The 17,053-nt window shown below is 44.3% G+C and overlaps 1 long non-coding RNA gene across 2 annotated transcripts; it reads right to left on the bottom strand.

Annotated features, from left to right (window-relative positions):
• Positions 1-1,222: 1,222 nt before the first annotated feature.
• Positions 1,223-3,707, bottom strand: LOC308631531. 2 transcript variants are annotated; one of them, XR_014018240.1, is made up of 2 exons: positions 3,193-3,707; positions 1,223-1,373 (listed from the first exon to the last, which is right to left on the bottom strand). It is a non-coding gene; the product is annotated as an uncharacterized lncRNA (long non-coding RNA). The 2 variants fall into 2 exon arrangements; XR_014018241.1 differs by having other exon boundaries at positions 1,223-1,363.
• Between the last annotated feature and the right edge of the window lie 13,346 nt (positions 3,708-17,053).

Genomic DNA, 17,053 nt, shown 5'->3' with positions numbered 1-17,053 from the left:
GTCCAAGTATACACCATGCCTGCTCTGAACTGCCTGTATTTCTATTCTGTTTGGGTTATTTTTCTCCATCATATTAGTATTCATAGTCAGAATCTAGTAGGGTATGGGTTAGTGTCAGGGATTCAGTATTTCGAACGGAAAATAGGAAAATGAATCCAATGTGTAGGCAAATATGTGCTACACAAAAACCTTCCCACTCTCATCCAGAACAATGCCTTGACATTACCTTAGCAACAAGTAAGACGCAATTCGAGGAGAAAAGTTAGAAAATCTGTGAATAGGTATGTTGAATGGAAAATGCTCAGGAGCTCACAACCTTGGATGTGGTAGAGGAGTTTCCATAAGTAAGGGAGACAGGGTAAACACTCCACAAACATGGAGCTCTGCTGTCGCGTCTACCCGCCAGCAGGAATGACGACAACAACAGGATTCTTCTTTAACTCGCTTTATTGGGAGCATCCATTAGGTATAGATGAAAGGAAAGACCCCGAGCCCGAAAAAAACACCCCTTATATACTTCAACTGCAGCCCTGCTCCTACACCATTGGACAAAGAGCGCATAGCAACACAGCAGCAGCCAATAGAATGATAGACCCGGCACTTGTACACAAGGCAAGACACACCCAGTTCCAGCTTGTGCTCAAAACAACAAGCACTTCTTGAAAACAGTTTGTTCCAGGAATTAACCAACTGATACTTCCATTCTAGGGAATGAAACAAAACAAAGAACTGGGTCTCCGCCCAAGAATTAGGCTCACGCCCACACAAGGCAGTACAGCAAAATAGGTCACCACAGTTCCCCCTTTTTTGTTTTGTTCGAGCCATTTGAAATTCTCCCGATCCAGGAAGTGTCCTCATGATGACCCCTCCGATCAAGGATGGCATTATAAGGCCAAACAAGGAAGTCACCTTTCTGAGTGCAATGGGCAACATTCACCCTTCAGAGTGCAAAGGCTGTCTTCCTAAGACATGGAAGCCTTCCAAGGTGCAATGACAACAAGGTCACTTGGTGTGCAAAGGCCATCCACATCAAAACAGGGGTTTTAGGATTTTGCCACCTGGCTAGCCAAATTTGTGGGGAGGCCCCAGGTTCCAGTGCAGCAAGCGCCTGAACTACCTTGACTCTATTACTCTGCTGCGTGCATCGCATACGACAAATCATCCAAAGGCATAAGACAAGGCCACAAAGAAGCATAGCACTAAATAACCCAACCCCTACCCACTCTTTAAAGTAGGAAAATATAGAAGAAGCCCAGGAGGCGAAGTCTGCAACAGAAAGAGGTTCCACGCGTGTTCCATTTAAGTTGGCAATCTGAGACAGCAGTTCTTGAGTGAGTCGCTCTCCTTCCTGGGTCCAGTTTCCCTGTAAAAATCTAGACAATCTATTACTCTATTCCACGGAAGCAGTCATATTGTAATATAAAGGAGTAACACACACATACTTATAATGAGATACACATCCTAACTGAGTAATTTTATTAACTTCCTCTACTTGTTCTTGTATTATATCTACTCTTTGATTAAGCAAGTAAATACCAGCAGTAAGATGTCTATTGATTTCTTCCACCGTAGTTAAGGCTTTAGCTGTTTGTTCTACTACACTATTAATGACTTGAGCTGTTTGTACCTGAGAGGCCATAGCCATGGCTGCAGTGGTAGCTGCTGCGGCAGACGCCACAATAGCTGTAACTACAGCAGCTGTAATGCCAAAATCTCTCCTTTCCCTGACCAACTGTACCAGGGGAAAAGAACTAGGATCGGCCTCAACTGGCATGGGCACAAAGGTCGGAACCTTTACCACCAAAGCCAATGACAAGGAAGTATTCCAACACTGGGTTAAATAACACTCTTTTACAGTACAATCAACTATAGTAGAATTGTCAGTATGATTAACAAGTAAGAACATGAATGGCGGCTGAACACATATTTCAGCAGCAGGAAAAGAAATATTATAGAATTCTTTGTTGATAGTGATATTTGATAAGTATTTTTTGATCCCAAATTGACATGCATTTCCAGAAACATTTTTAATCCAATGAACTCCCTCGTTTAAATAGGCTATAGCGGAGAAGTCTGTTCCCGCTCCCACCTCATTATATAATACCCAAGAGTACCAAGGCCATCCTGCCCCGTATCCCCCAAAATTTTTGAAGCTGCTTGAAGCATTTGGGTGACAAAATCTGAAAATGGCTCAGCTGGGCCCTGTATGACTTTTGTAAGATTCCCTGTTGTTTCACCTCTATTGGGGAGAGCCTTCCAGGCACGTAAGGCCAAAATATTAATTTGTTGATATACTACTAATGGATAAACATTTTGATTTTGGGCCCACTGACCTGTCCCGGTCAGCATCTCCACATCCCAGGCTTGTTGACCATCAGCCGCATTCGCATGAGCCTGTTGTATAGCGGCATCCAAGTACAATGCCTTAAAATCAAGATATTGTCCCATGGAGAGACAAGCCTTTGCAAGATGATACCAATCCATTGGTGCCATAGCATTAAGATGTAAGCGTTCAAGCAATGCAATTGTAAAAGATGCTGTGACACCATTAGTCCTGACAAATTCAGCTATGTCTTTAACTAATATATAAGGCACAGGCTCAAAATACCTCTGACCCTGTGCATCCTCAAAAACAGGAAACGCACCCTCCTCCTCTAATTTCCTCCAAGTACTGCACTTTATGAAGCCACAAGCTCCGCCTGGAGCAGTGGGTGGAGACCCTTTACGTGGCAACAGATGTTTAGCTACAGGATACGCCGGAGGCTTCGGAGGAAGAAGGGCGGCGGCCATTGCCACGTCATAGCGGCCATGCTCATATTCAGCCGCCATTTTCTCTAAGCTTTGTTCTTCTTCTGGGGTAAAGCCTTCTGACTCACCTTCCGATTCACACTCATCTGAATCAACTATCTTTAATTTACGGAAGGCAGATAAATCTGGATAGAGTTTTGGGCGTGCTCCTAACGCTGGAGTCACGTCCTTTTGTTCCTTGAGTGCACTTTCACTTAACTTTGCATTAGATCCCCTTTTTTGTTTTGTTTCATGTCTTTCTTGCTTAGATTCCTCTGACTCTGACCCAGTATCCTGATGCTCCACCAAAATCTCCTGTCCCCTTTTTTCAGGAAAACAGACGGATATTGACCCATGATAGAGCACTATACTAAGCCAGAGCCACCGGATCAGGGGATTACTTACCGGCGCCACCGCTCCGCGTGTAAAGTTCTGAATCCTCCCGCAAAATATCGGGGGTCCCCTCGTAGCCGACAGATGACAATTCCCGGGATTTCGGCACCACTTGTCGCGTCTACCCGCCAGCAGGAATGACGACAACAACAGGATTCTTCTTTAACACGCTTTATTGGGAGCATCCATTAGGTATAGATGAGAGGAAAGACCCCGAGCCCGAAGAAACCACCCCTTATATACTTCAACTGCAGCCCTGCTCCTACACTATTGGACAAAGAGTGCATAGCAACACAGCAGCAGCCAATAGAATGATAGACCCGGCACTTGTACACAAGGCAAGACACACCCAGTTCCAGCTTGTGCTCAAAACAACAAGCACTTCGTGAAAACAGTTTGTTCCAGGAATTAACCAACTGATACTTCCATTCTAGGGAATGAAACAAAACAAAGAACTGGGTCTCCGCCCAAGAATTAGGCTCACGCCCACACAAGGCAGCACAGCAAAATAGCTCACCACACTCTGCTGGCCTAAAGACTTTGTGAGAAACTGCCAATGAGGTTGGGCACTTGAAATATATGTTGTTGTCAGGAGCTTTAGCTTCCTTTGTAGTGAGACCATCAAAGCTGGGTCTGCATCTATGTGACGTGGAGGACATGGTTTCTGATTTTCCAATGAACATGAGGCAGAAGTGCAGAATTCTCTCTTTGCAGGTAAACTGTGGCCACTGGGGTCTAAGTGTCTCCCTGTGTGGACTGTGAAGCCATTTGGTCATCCTCCACTTTTCGTGGTGTATCTTGCTGCTGCACTGGGAGTTTGGAATTTGCTTCAGGAAATACAAGGAGTTCAACTGGGACACCGTGCTGGAGGGAGTTCTGTCACGTGTGGTGGGGCAAGGTCCTAGGAGAATGCACCAGCCAGGCTTCTATCCCACAGAGCTTGCCCCCTTGACCATAGCAACCTGATTCTGAACACTGCCCTGAAACCTCTCCATATAACAAGATGCCTTTACATAGAAGGGTCTGCTCACTGCACCATGTCAGTCACAAGCCATTTGGAAGCCAGTGGCAGATCCACATGGCCCCACCACAGATGTTTTATCACACACCTGCACACCGCTGCTCTAGGCCCACTACTCAGCAAGCCCCAACTTACTGGCATCTCTGTTTTCCACCATTTTCATGAAACCCAGTCAATCAAGGCACTGTCTGGTACACTCATGATCAGCAACAGGACATCCAAAGGTTCTCCAGTGCTACCTGGACATGGGAATTTCAAAAATCTCATGGTATTTATCTAGCTAGCCATGTTTAAAGGATGAAGTTGGAGGCACTGTGGGATTCCATTCCTTCAGGAACCATTAAATGGTGAGGAAGCTCATTTCAATGAAAGCTCTGAAGAACTCTCACAAACAAGGCTTCCCAAAGAGTGACCAAAAGGTCACACGAAGCCAGGCACATTGAGGTCTACAAATATGAGGTCCATGTGTGTTTTGACTCTCAACTATGGCTGCCAGGTTTTTAAGAATAAAATCATGTGATATCCAGGCTGAGATTCCCAGTGCTGTGTGGAAAGTCAGCCTGGGCCTAGATCTCAGTTTCCCAGGGCGACTCTCATGCATGGCCTCCTCAAATCCCAACACAATTCACGGCAATACTTCTCTATGGTCAGTTCCAGAACTCAGTCTCTAAGGGGAATCACACCAGAGTTTAAGCCCAGGTGGACCCAGTCATCTCTTCCCACTGCCACACCAATGACCACAATTCAAACCAAAACACTGCCACATGGCCCTCATCTTCTTCCATATACACACTCATTATAACCTCTGGCTGGAGGTTTCCATGAGGGGCACAGCCCAAGACAGTGTCCACAATAAGCTGCCTTGCCCCTAATTTGCCTAATGTCAGGGTGGCCTGGACACCCTTCCTGTGAACCTGGAGTGATCCAATAGGCCTGCCGTTAATACTGGCTCCGCTTCTCCAATTGGAGGCCTACCGACTGCCGGGTATAGATTCTTTGTGTGAATTGGAGTCATGAGAAAACCCAAGCACCTATGGGCTAGCCTCTGCAGGGCTTTGAAGAACTCGTTTGACCCGAAGGATCCCTATTCTCACTTGATGGAGGTCAGGAACCTTACAGAGGAAGGCGAGAGACTGCATCCACAATGACTGCTTTTGTGCCAATTTGGCTTTGGATGCACACATGGGATCTCTCTTTGGATCCTTCAGGTGCTGACAATCTAAGCCACAGCCTCACACAGGGCCAAGAGGCTGATTCAGACACATCCCTTTGCAAAGCCATTAAGCAAAGAGCCACAGGTGATGCCCATTCATTTCCATTTGAAAACTGTTTTCTTCAGGCTTCACAAAGGGGTGCCCTGAGGCAAAGTCCTTCCTGACATTCAGGGCAACAGAACAATAGGTAAGCAAAAGGCCCAAAGCAGGGTTTCTCCAGGGAGACTTTACTGGTCACACTGATATCTGAGTTTTCTGAGATGCTCACCATTCCTTTCAGCTCTCCAGTACTTGGCCATGTCACCGAGCAAGGAGGTGGTACATATCTTGGACACAAAACCATGAGCCTATTCTGGAGAGTTACCAGAATTCAGGAAGAAAAGAGGAACTTAGGAAGATAGTAGGTGTTGCCCATCCATAAGGCAAGCCGCAGTCCATTCATAAATTGGGCAGGATGAATGCTGGGAAGCTTTCTACTAGACAGGACACATCCATTGATGCATTCTCTTTTCTAATGTCTACAACCAGGGACACAGTGGGATACACAAACATAGAAACACTCGCCTCATCAAAAGACTTACTAGAAACAGTCCACTCCAAACCAAACAAACCGCCTTTCCTACCTATTCTCAGAACATGAGACAAAACCACAAACTCACACCCACACCCACAAAGGCACCTCCTTCTTCCAAGTTGGTCTGTGACTACCGGGAATGCCGTCTGACTGGTGGGCCATACTATGTTCCCCCAAAATGGCCTGTCCTGTCTCACATCTGGCCTCCTTGGCCAACTCTGTGAAGTTGTCAGGAGCCAGCGGTGAGCCACTACCTGCTTTCTCAGGAAAGGCCCCTCTGCAGAGCTTTCCTGGCATTTGGCCATCCTCACATCAGTAGGTACCAAGAAAGACTGACTCTGTCCTTGGTAAATCCAAACAAGTGAGCCCACTGGGACTGGGACTGGGACTGGCTCAGGGTGCCTGGCTTCCTGGATCCCAAGTTCAGAGAGTTCCATCACCAAGGAAGTGAGGTGAGGTCACTTCCTTCAGGAGCTGAATGAGGTCACTGTCTTGGCAACCACTGTGTCCTAACAGTTGCTTCCAAGGCTCCCATGAGATGGAGGCTGCCCCTCCTTCCTGTGACACTTTCACAAGTTAGAAAAAAATATCGACCATAGGCACCAAGGAACAGCTCTCCACAAAGGCCTGCTTTGGTCCATCTTGTCTACATTAAGAAGAGAGAGGCTCATTCAGACACATCCATTCATCCTGACCAGGTCCTTTGCCATGGAAGATGACTTCTGCTCTCTCAGGTCCTTCATAGCTGCCTACATCTTCTCCAGGGATCATTTCTGCATGGACCTTTGAGGTTCTCAGCAGGTGGAAGATCCCCTACATTCCTGTATTGTAAGACCCACTCTGTCCCTGCTCTTCTGTAAAGTTAGATTAAGGGAACAGTGTATGGTTAGGGTTAAGAACCTGTTCGGTTTGGGTTAGGAATCACTCTGCTGGATGATGAATGGTATTGGGAACCTGCGATATTTATAATAATATATAGGTGAAATATATGTATGAAAACAGAAATCCAAGTAAGATTTGAAGGCCAGAAGGGCAATGGGCCCTTGATTGGGATACTTAGCTTTGAATGACTTTCTGCACAGATGTCTCAGATAAATCGATATACAATGGCATAGGACCTTGTACCTTGGATGATTGAATGTAGAAGAGAACATCCAGTCAAAAAGGGATAGTAGGTAGGATTAGGAAGATAGTTGGTAGGTTTAGGAAGAAGAGTGAGTATAAAATTTGGACCAAAAGTTCTTTAGCCATAGGGTGTCGGTTAGAGAGTGAGTGTAAATGTCAGCACATGTGAAGAGTCAGTCACAATGATGAACTGGGGAACATATGTAGGAAAGCAGATATCAATAGAGACATTAGGAAATCAGGCAAAGTATAAAGTGAGTGAGAGGATTAGACATTTTCAACAGGGTTGAGGTTGAATATATCATCTTAGGAAGAAACAAATGTGTAGTCACCAATAGCATTGATATTTGAGAGCATTAGGCAACCTGGACAAGGATGTTTTGAGTAATCCATGCTCACTTTCCAATGAGGCTTTGGTACAATCATAAGTGTGACCTTTGCATTTTGTGTCCAGAATATCACTGTGATAAAATGTATATGGAGATCAGGTGACATGAGTATTTCTTCCAACATTTCTGGGAGTAATATGTCGAAGACATATAAATTAGCCTTTGGGGGTACAAATAGGTGTACCCTGGGTCTATGAATATAGCGATAATGCATGAATAGACCCTACTGTGAATAAATATTATAACTGGTTCCAATTTAAATAATGGATTGAATTGATATCTGAAAATATATAGGAAATCTAATATTGATACACAACCATTCATTCCAACCAGTTATACATCTAATGGTGATATTAGGGTTATGGTTTACCATGAAGGGAGTGTGAGTTTGGCTTCAAAAGGGATTATGGAAATGGAAAAGAATATGTTTGGAAAGAAGTCTCATGAAAAGACCAGTCAAGAAACGTGGAGGAATACATGTGTTCTGAAGCAGGAAGTGATTGAAAGTGAACCAAATGCCTAGAAATTTGTGAACTTGAGGATGAAGTACATATCCTATGATGTGCATCAACTGAAGAAATAGTAATGTACCAGTGTTGAATAGAAATGAACATCAAAATACACATCATGTCATATAGGAATCTACTTGCATTGATGTTAAACTGGGTCAGTTCCTGTAGAAATATTAGGATCTCTATGCACCATTCTCTGAAGTTAGTTTTCAGCACTAGGAAACAAATATGTATTTCAGGTGGATGAATATTTCTGAGAATAATCTTGTGATAAGTTGATTATAAATCCACATATATGAACATGGATGAATTTAGGGAGTGTATAATAAGACACATATATTTCATATTTTGAAAAATCTGGAGAGTTTGTGTATATTGTGTGTGTGTGTGTGTGTATATATATATATATATATATATATATATATATATATATATATATAAACACATACACACAGAACACACACACAGACATTAAAAAGCAGAAATATATATGCCAATCGAAATTCATCATGAAATATATATCATCCACAGATCCAAAAATATTTATGTTACTGAACATGGATTTATGTATCATGTTGTTCAAGTAGGAAGCTCACCCGTAGGTTGAATTTTCAGTTCCAACAGCGTTTAGGAGGAGTGATATCTTCTCACAATTTGTATCTGCCAAGTCAGCCACCTCACAAGAATGGACGTGGGATAGCAGGTAGGATTCTATATGTGCATGTAAAAATACATGTTGCTGAATGGCTACAGAGAAAGGGAGACAGGAATTCACACATTTGTTAACTTTCAAAACACATGGAGAACTACTTCTATTCAATTGGACAAGATTTATAACACCTACCCTTTGTAATGCTAAAGGCAAGTCCAAGTATACACCATGCCTGCTCTGAACTGCCTGTATTTCTATTCTGTTTGGGTTATTTTTCTCCATCATATTAGTATTCATAGTCAGAATCTAGTAGGGTATGGGTTAGTGTCAGGGATTCAGTATTTCGAATGGAAAATAGGAAAATGAATCCAATGTGTAGGCCAATATGTGCTACAAAAAAATCTTCCCACTCTCATCCAGAACATTGCCTTGACATTACCTTCACAATAAGTAAGACACAATTTGAGGAGAAGAGTTAGAAATGCTATGAATACATATGTGGAATGGAAAATGCTCAGGAGTTCACAACCTTGGAAGTGGTAGACTAGTTTCCATGAGTAAGGGACAGGGTAAACACTCCACAAACGTGGAGCTCTGCTGGCCTAAAGACTTCCTGAGAAACTGCCTCTGAGGTTGGGCACTTGAAATATATGTTGTTTTCAGGAGCTTTAGCTTCCTTTGTAGTGAGACCATCAAACCTGGTCTGCATCTATGTGACCTGGAGGACATGGTTTCTGATTTTCCAATGAACATGAGGCAGAAGTGCTGAATTCTCTCTTTGCAGGTAAACTGTGGCCACTGGGGTCTACGTGTCTCCCTGTGTGGTCTGTGAAGCCATTTGGTCATCCTCCACTTTTCGTGGTGTTTCTTGCTGCTGCACTGGGAGTTTGGAATTTGCTTCAGGAAATACAAGGAGTTCAACTGGGACACAGTGCTGGAGGGAGTTCTGCCACTTGTGGTGTGTCAAGGTCCTAAAAGAATGCACCAGCCAGGCTTCTATCCCACAGAGCTTGCCCCCTTGACCATAGCAACCTGATTCTGAACATTGCCCTGAAACCTCTCCATATAACAAGATGCCTTTACATAGAAGGGTCTGCTCACTGCACCATGTCAGTCACAAGCCATTTGGAAGCCAATGGCAGATCCACATGGCCCCACCACAGATGTTTTATCACACACCTGCACACCACTGCTCCAGGCCCACTACTCAGCAGGCCCCAACTTACTGGCATCTCTGTTTTACACCATTTTCATGAAACCCAGTCAATCAAGGCACTGTCTGGTACACTCATGATCAGCAACAGGACATCCAAAGGTTCTCCAGTGCCACCTTGTCATGGGAATTTCAAAAATGTCATGGTATTTATCTAGCTAGCCATTTTTAAAGGATGAAGTTGGAGGCACTGTGGGTTTCCATTCCTTCAGGAACCATTAAATGGTGAGGAAGCTCATTTCAACGAAAGCTCTGGGGAACTCTCACAAACAAGGCTTCCCAAAGAGTGGCCAAAAGGTCACAGGAAGCCAGGCCCATTGAGGTCTACAATGTGAGGTCCACGTGTGTTTGGACTCTCCATGATGGCTGCCAGGTCTTTAAGAATAAACTCATGTGATATCCGGGCTGAGATTCCCAGTGCTCTGTGGAAAGCCAGCCTGGGCCTAGATCTCAGTTTCCAAGGGCGACTCTCAAGCGTGGCCTCCTAACATCCCGACACAATTCAGGGCAATACTTCTCTGAGGTCAGTTCCAGAACTCAGTCTCCAAGGGGAATCACACCAGAGTTCAAGCCCAGGTGGACCCAGTCATCTCTTCCCACTGCCACACCACAATTCAAACCAAAACACTGCCACATGGCCCTCATCTTCTTCCATATAGACACTCATCATAACCTCTGGCTGGAGGTTTCCATGAGGGGCACAGCCCAAGACAGTGTCCACAATAAGCTCCCTTGCCTCTCATTTGCAAAATGTCAGGGTGGACTGGACACCCTTCCTGTGGACCTGGAGTGATCAAATAGGCCTGCCTTTAATACTGCTCTACTTCTCCAATTGGAGGCCTACTGACTGCCGGGTATAGATTCTTTGTGTGAACTGGAGTCATGAGAAAACCCAAGCACCTATGGGCTAGCCTCTGCATGGCTTTGAAGGACTCATTTGACACAAAGGATCCCTATTCTCACTTGATGGAGGTCAGGAACCTTACAGAGGAAGGCGAGAGACCTCATCCAGGATGACTGCTTTTGTGCCAATTTGGCTTTGGATGCACACATGGGATCTTTCTTTGGATCCACCAGGTGCTGACAATCTAAGCCACAGCCTCACACAGGGCCAAGAGGCTGATTCAGACACATCCCTTTGCAAAGCAATTAAGCAAAGAGCCACAGGTGATGCCCATTCATTTCCATTTGAAAACTGTTTTCTTCAGGCTTCACAAAGGGGTGCCCTGAGGCAAAGGCCTTCCTGACATTCAGGGCCACAGAAAGATAGGTAAGCCAAAGGCCCAAAGCAGGGTTTCTCCAGGGAGACTTTCCTGGTCACACTGATATCTGAGTTTTCTGAGATGCTCACCATTCCTTTCAACTATCCAGTACATGGCCATGTCACCGAGCTTGGAGGTGGTACATATCTTGGACACAAAACCATGAGCCTATTCTGGAGAGTGGCCAGAATTCAGGAAGAAAACAGGAACTTAGGAAGATAGTAGGTGTTGCCCATCCATAAGGCAAGCCGCAGTCCATTCATAAATTGGGCAGGATGAATGCTGGGAAGCTTTCTACTAGACAGGACACATCCATTGATGCATTCTCTTTTCTAATGTCTACAACCAGGGACACAGTGGGATACACAAACTTAGAAACACTTGCCTTGTCAAAAGCCTTACTAGAAACAGTCCACTCCAAACCAAACAAACCGCCTTTCCTACCTATTCTCAGAACATGAGACAAAACCACAAACTCACACCCACACCCACAAAGGCACCTCCTTCCAAGTTGGTCTGTGACTACCCGGAGTGTCGTCTGACTGGTGGGCCATACTATGTTCCCCCGAAAGGGCCTGTCCTGTCTCACATCTGGCCTCCTTGGCCAACTCTGTGAAGTTGTCAGGAGCCAGCGGTGAGCCACTACCTGCTTTCTCAGGAAAGGCCCCTCTGCAGAGCTTTCCTGGCATTTGGCAATCCTCACCTCAGTGGGTACCAAGAAAGACTGACTCTGTCCTTGGTAAATCCAAACAAGTGAGCCCACTGGGACTGGGACTGGGACTGGCTCTGGGTGCCTGGCTTCCTGGATCCCAAGTTCAGAGAGTTCCATCACCAAGGAAGTGAGGTGAGGTCACTTCCTTCAGGAACTGAATGAGGTCACTGCCTTGGCAACCACTGTGTCCTAACAGTTGCTTCCAAGGCTCCCATGAGATGGAGGCTGCCCCTCCTTCCTGTGACACTTTCACAAGTTAGAATGGAATATCAACCATAGGCACCAAGGAACAGCTCTCCACACAGGCCTGCTTTGGTCCATCTTGTCTACATTAAGAAGAGAGAGGCTCATTCAGACACATCCCTTCATCCTGACCAGGTTGTTTGCCATGGAAGATGACTTCTGCTCTCTCAGGTCTTTCATAGCTGCCTACATCTTCTCCAGGGATCATTTCTGCATGGACCTTTGAGGTTCTCAGCAGGTGGAAGATCCCCCACATTCCTGTATTGTAAGACCCACTCTGTCCCTGCTCTTCTGTAAAGTTAGATTGAGGGAAGAGTGTATGGTTAGGGTTAAGAACCTGTTTGATGTGGCTTAGGAATCACTCTGCTGGATGAAGAATGGTATTGGGAACCTGCGATATTTATAATAATATATAGGTGAAATATATGTATGAAAACAGAAATCCAAGTAAGATTTGAAGGCCAGAAGGGCATTGGGCCCTTGATTGGGATACTTAGCTTTGAATGACTTTCTGCACAGATGTCTCAGATAAATCGATACACAATGGCATAAGACCTTGTACCTTGGATGATTGAATGTAGAAGAGAACATCCAGTCAAAAAGGGATAGTAGGTAGGATTAGGAAGATAGTTGGTAAGTTTTGGAAGAAGGGTGAGTATGCAATTTGGACCAAAAGTTCTTTAGCAATAGGGTGTCGGTTAGAGAGTGAATGTAAACGTCAGCACATGTGAAGAGTCAGTCACAATGATGAACTGGGGAACATATGTAGGAAAGCAGATATCAATAGAGACATTAGGAAATCAGGCAAAGTATAAAGTGAGTGAGTGGATTAGACATTTTCAACAGGGTTGAGGTTGAATATATCATCTTAGGAAGAAACAAATGTGTAGTCACCAATAGCATTGACATTTGAGAGCATTAGGCAACCTGGACAAGGATGTTTTTAGTAATCCATGCTCACTTTCCAATGAGGCTTTGGTGCAATCATAAGTGTGACCTTTGCATTTTGTGTCCAGAATATCACTGTGATAAAATGTATATGTAGATCAGGTGACATGAGTGTTTCTTCCACCATTTCTGGGAGTAATATGTTGAAGACATATAAATTAGCCTTTGGGGGTACAAATAGGTGTACCCTGGGTCTATGAATATAGAGATAATGCATGAATAGACCATACTGTGAATAAATATTATAACAGGTTCCAATTTAAATAATGGATTGCATTGATATCTGAAAATATATAGGAAATCTAATATTGATACACAACCATTCATTCTAACCAGTTATACATCTAATGGTGATATTGGGGTTATGGTTTACCATGAAGGGGGTGTGAGTTTTGCTTCACAAGGGATTATGGAAATGGAAAAGAATGTGTTTGGAAAGAAGTCTCATGAAAAGACCAGTCAAGAAACGTGGAGGAATACATGTGTTCTGAAGCAGGAAGTGATTGAAAGGGAAATAAATGCCTAGAAATTTGTGAACTTGAGGATGAAATACATATCCTATGATGTGCATCAACTGAAGAAATAGTAATGTACCAGTGTTGAATAAAAATGAACGTCAAAATACACATCATGTCCCATAGGAATCTACTTGCATTCATGTTAAACTGGGTCAGTTACTGTAGAAATATTAGGATTTCAGCACTAGGAAACAAATATGTATTTCAGGTGGATGACTATTTCTGAGAATAATCTTGTGAAAAGTTGATTATAAATCCACATATATGAACATGAATGAATTTAGGGAGTATATAATATGACACATACATTTCATATTTTGAAAAATCTGAAGAGTGTGTGTATGTGTGTGTGTGTGTGTGTATATATATACACAAAAAAAAACAACACACACACACAAACACAGACATTAAAGAGTAGAAATATATATGCCAATCGAAATTCATCATGAAATATTTATCATCCACAGATCCAAAAATATTTATTTTACTGAACATGTATTTATGTATCATGTTGTTCAAGTGGGAAGCTCACCTGGAGGTTGAATTCTCAGTTCCAACACCGTTTAGGAGGAGTGATCTCTTCTCACAACTTGTATCTGCCAAGTCAGCCACCTCACAAGAATGGACGTGGGATAGGAGGTAGGATTCTATATGTGCATGAAAAATGCATGTTGCTGAATAGGCTACAGAGAAAGGGAGACAGGAATTCACATATTTGTTAACATTCAAAACACATGGAGAACTATTTCTATTAAATTGGACTAGATTTATAACACCTACCCTTTATAATGCCAAAGGCCAGTCCAACTATACACCAGGCCTCCTCTGAACTGCCTGTATTTGTATTCTGTTTGAGTTATTTTTCTCCATCATATTAGTATTCGTAGTCAGAATCTAGTAGGGTATGGGTTACTGTCAGGGATTCAGTATTTCGAACGGAAAATAGGAAAATGAATCCAGTGTGTAGGCCAATATGTGCTACAAAAAAATCTTCCCACTCTCATCCAGAACATTGCCTTGACATTACCTTCGCAATAAGTTAGACACAATTTGAGGAGAAGAGTTAGAAATGCTGTGAATACATATGTGGAATGGAAAATGCTCAGGAGTTCACAACCTTGGAGGTGGTAGACTAGTTTCCATGAGTAAGGGACAGGGTAAACACTCCACAAACGTGGAGCTCTGCTGGCCTAAAGACTTCGTGAGAAACTGCTTCTGAGGTTGGGCACTTGAAATATATGTTGTTGTCAGGAGCTTTAGCTTCCTTTGTAGTGAGACCATCAAACCAGGTCTGCATCTATGTGACCTGGAGGACATGGTTTCTGATTTTCCAATGAACATGAGGCAGAAGTGCTGAATTCTCTCTTTGCAGGTAAACTGTGGCCACTGGGGTCTAAGTGTCTCCCTGTGTGGACTGCGAAGCCATTTGGTCATCCTCCACTTTTCGTGGTGTTTCTTGCTGCTGCACTGGGAGTTTGGAATTTGCTTCAGGAAATACAAGGAGTTCAACTGGGACACAGTGCTGGAGGGAGTTCTGTCACGTGTGGTGGGTCAAGGTCCTAGGAGAATGCACCAGCCAGGCTTCTATCCCACAGAGCTTGCCCCCTTGACCATAGCAACCTGATTCTGAACATTGCCCTGAAACCTCTCCATATAACAAGATGCCTTTACATAGAAGGGTCTGCTCACTGCACCATGTCAGTCACAAGCCATTTGGAAGCCAATGGCAGATCCACATGGCCCCACCACAGATGTTTTATCACACACCTGCACACCACTGCTCTAGGCCCACTACTCAGCAGGCCCCAACTTACTGGCATCTCTGTTTTACACCATGTTCATGAAACCCACTCAATCAAGGCACTGTCTGGTACACTCATGATCAGCAACAGGACATCCAAAGGTTCTCCAGTGCCACCTGGTCATGGGAATTTCAAAAATGTCATGGTATTTATCTAGCTAGCCATTTTTAAAGGATGAAGTTGGAGGCACTGTGGGTTTCCATTCCTTCGGGAACCATTAAATGGTGAGGAAGCTCATTTCAACAAAAGCTCTGGGGAACTCTCACAAACAAGGCTTCCCAAAGAGTGGCCAAAAGGTCACAGGAAGCCAGGCCCATTGAGGTCTACAATGTGAGGTCCACGTGTGTTTGGACTCTCCACGATGGCTGCCAGGTCTTTAAGAATAAACTCATGTGATATCCGGGCTGAGATTCCTAGTGCTCTGTGGAAAGCCAGCCTGGGCCTAGATCTCAGTTTCCAAGGACGACTCTCATGCGTGGCCTCCTAACATCCCGACACAATTCACGGCAATACTTCTCTGAGGTCAGTTCCAGAACTCAGTCTCCAAGGGGAATCACACCAGAGTTCAAGCCCAGGTGGACCCAGTCATCTCTTCCCACTGCCACACCACAATTCAAACCAAAACACTGCCACATGGCCCTCATCTTCTTCCATATAGACACTCATCATAACCTCTGGCTGGAGGTTTCCATGAGGGGCACAGCCCAAGACAGTGTCCACAATAAGCTCCATTGCCTCTCATTTGCCTAATGTCAGGGTGGACTGGACACCCTTCCTGTGGACCTGGAGTGATCAAATAGGCCTGCCTTTAATACTGCTCTACTTCTCCAATTGGAGGCCTACTGACTGCCGGGTATAGATTCTTTGTGTGAACTGGAGTCATGAGAAAACCCAAGCACCTATGGGCTAGCCTCTGCATGGCGTTGAAGGACTCATTTGACACAAAGGATCCCTATTCTCACTTGATGGAGGTCAGGAACCTTACAGAGGAAGGCGAGAGACCTCATCCAGGATGACTGCTTTTATGCCAATTTGGCTTTGGATGCACACATGGGATCTTTCTTTGGATCCACCAGGTGCTGACAATCTAAGCCACAGCCTCACACAGGGCCAAGAGGCTGATTCAGACACATCCCTTTGCAAAGCAATTAAGCAAAGAGCCACAGGTGATGCCCATTCATTTCCATTTGAAAACTGTTTTCTTCAGGCTTCACAAAGGGGTGCCCTGAGGCAAAGTCCTTCCTGACATTCAGGGCAACAGAACAATAGGTAAGCCAAAGGCCCAAAGCAGGGTTTCTCCAGGGAGACTTTCCTGGTCACACTGATATCTGAGTTTTCTGAGATGCTCACCATTCCTTTCAACTATCCAGTACATGGCCATGTCACCGAGCTTGGAGGTGGTACATATCTTGGACACAAAACCATGAGCCTATTCTGGAGAGTGGCCAGAATTCAGGAAGAAAACAGGAACTTAGGAAGATAGTAGGTGTTGCCCATCCATAAGGCAAGCCGCAGTCCATTCATAAATAGGGCAGGATGAATGCTGGGAGCTTTCTACTAGACAGGACACATCCATTGATGCATTCTCTTTTCTAATGTCTACAACCAGGGACACAGTGGGATACACAAACATAGAAACACTCGCCTTGTCAAAAGCCTTACTAGAAACAGTCCACTCCAAACCAAAC

Source organism: Spermophilus citellus (genome assembly GCF_964194105.1).
Source record: "Spermophilus citellus genome assembly, chromosome: 12".
Taxonomy (NCBI): Eukaryota; Metazoa; Chordata; class Mammalia; order Rodentia; family Sciuridae; genus Spermophilus; species Spermophilus citellus.
The sequence above is the reverse complement of the archived record's forward strand: the minus strand, read 5'-3'. Positions and strand labels throughout refer to the sequence as shown.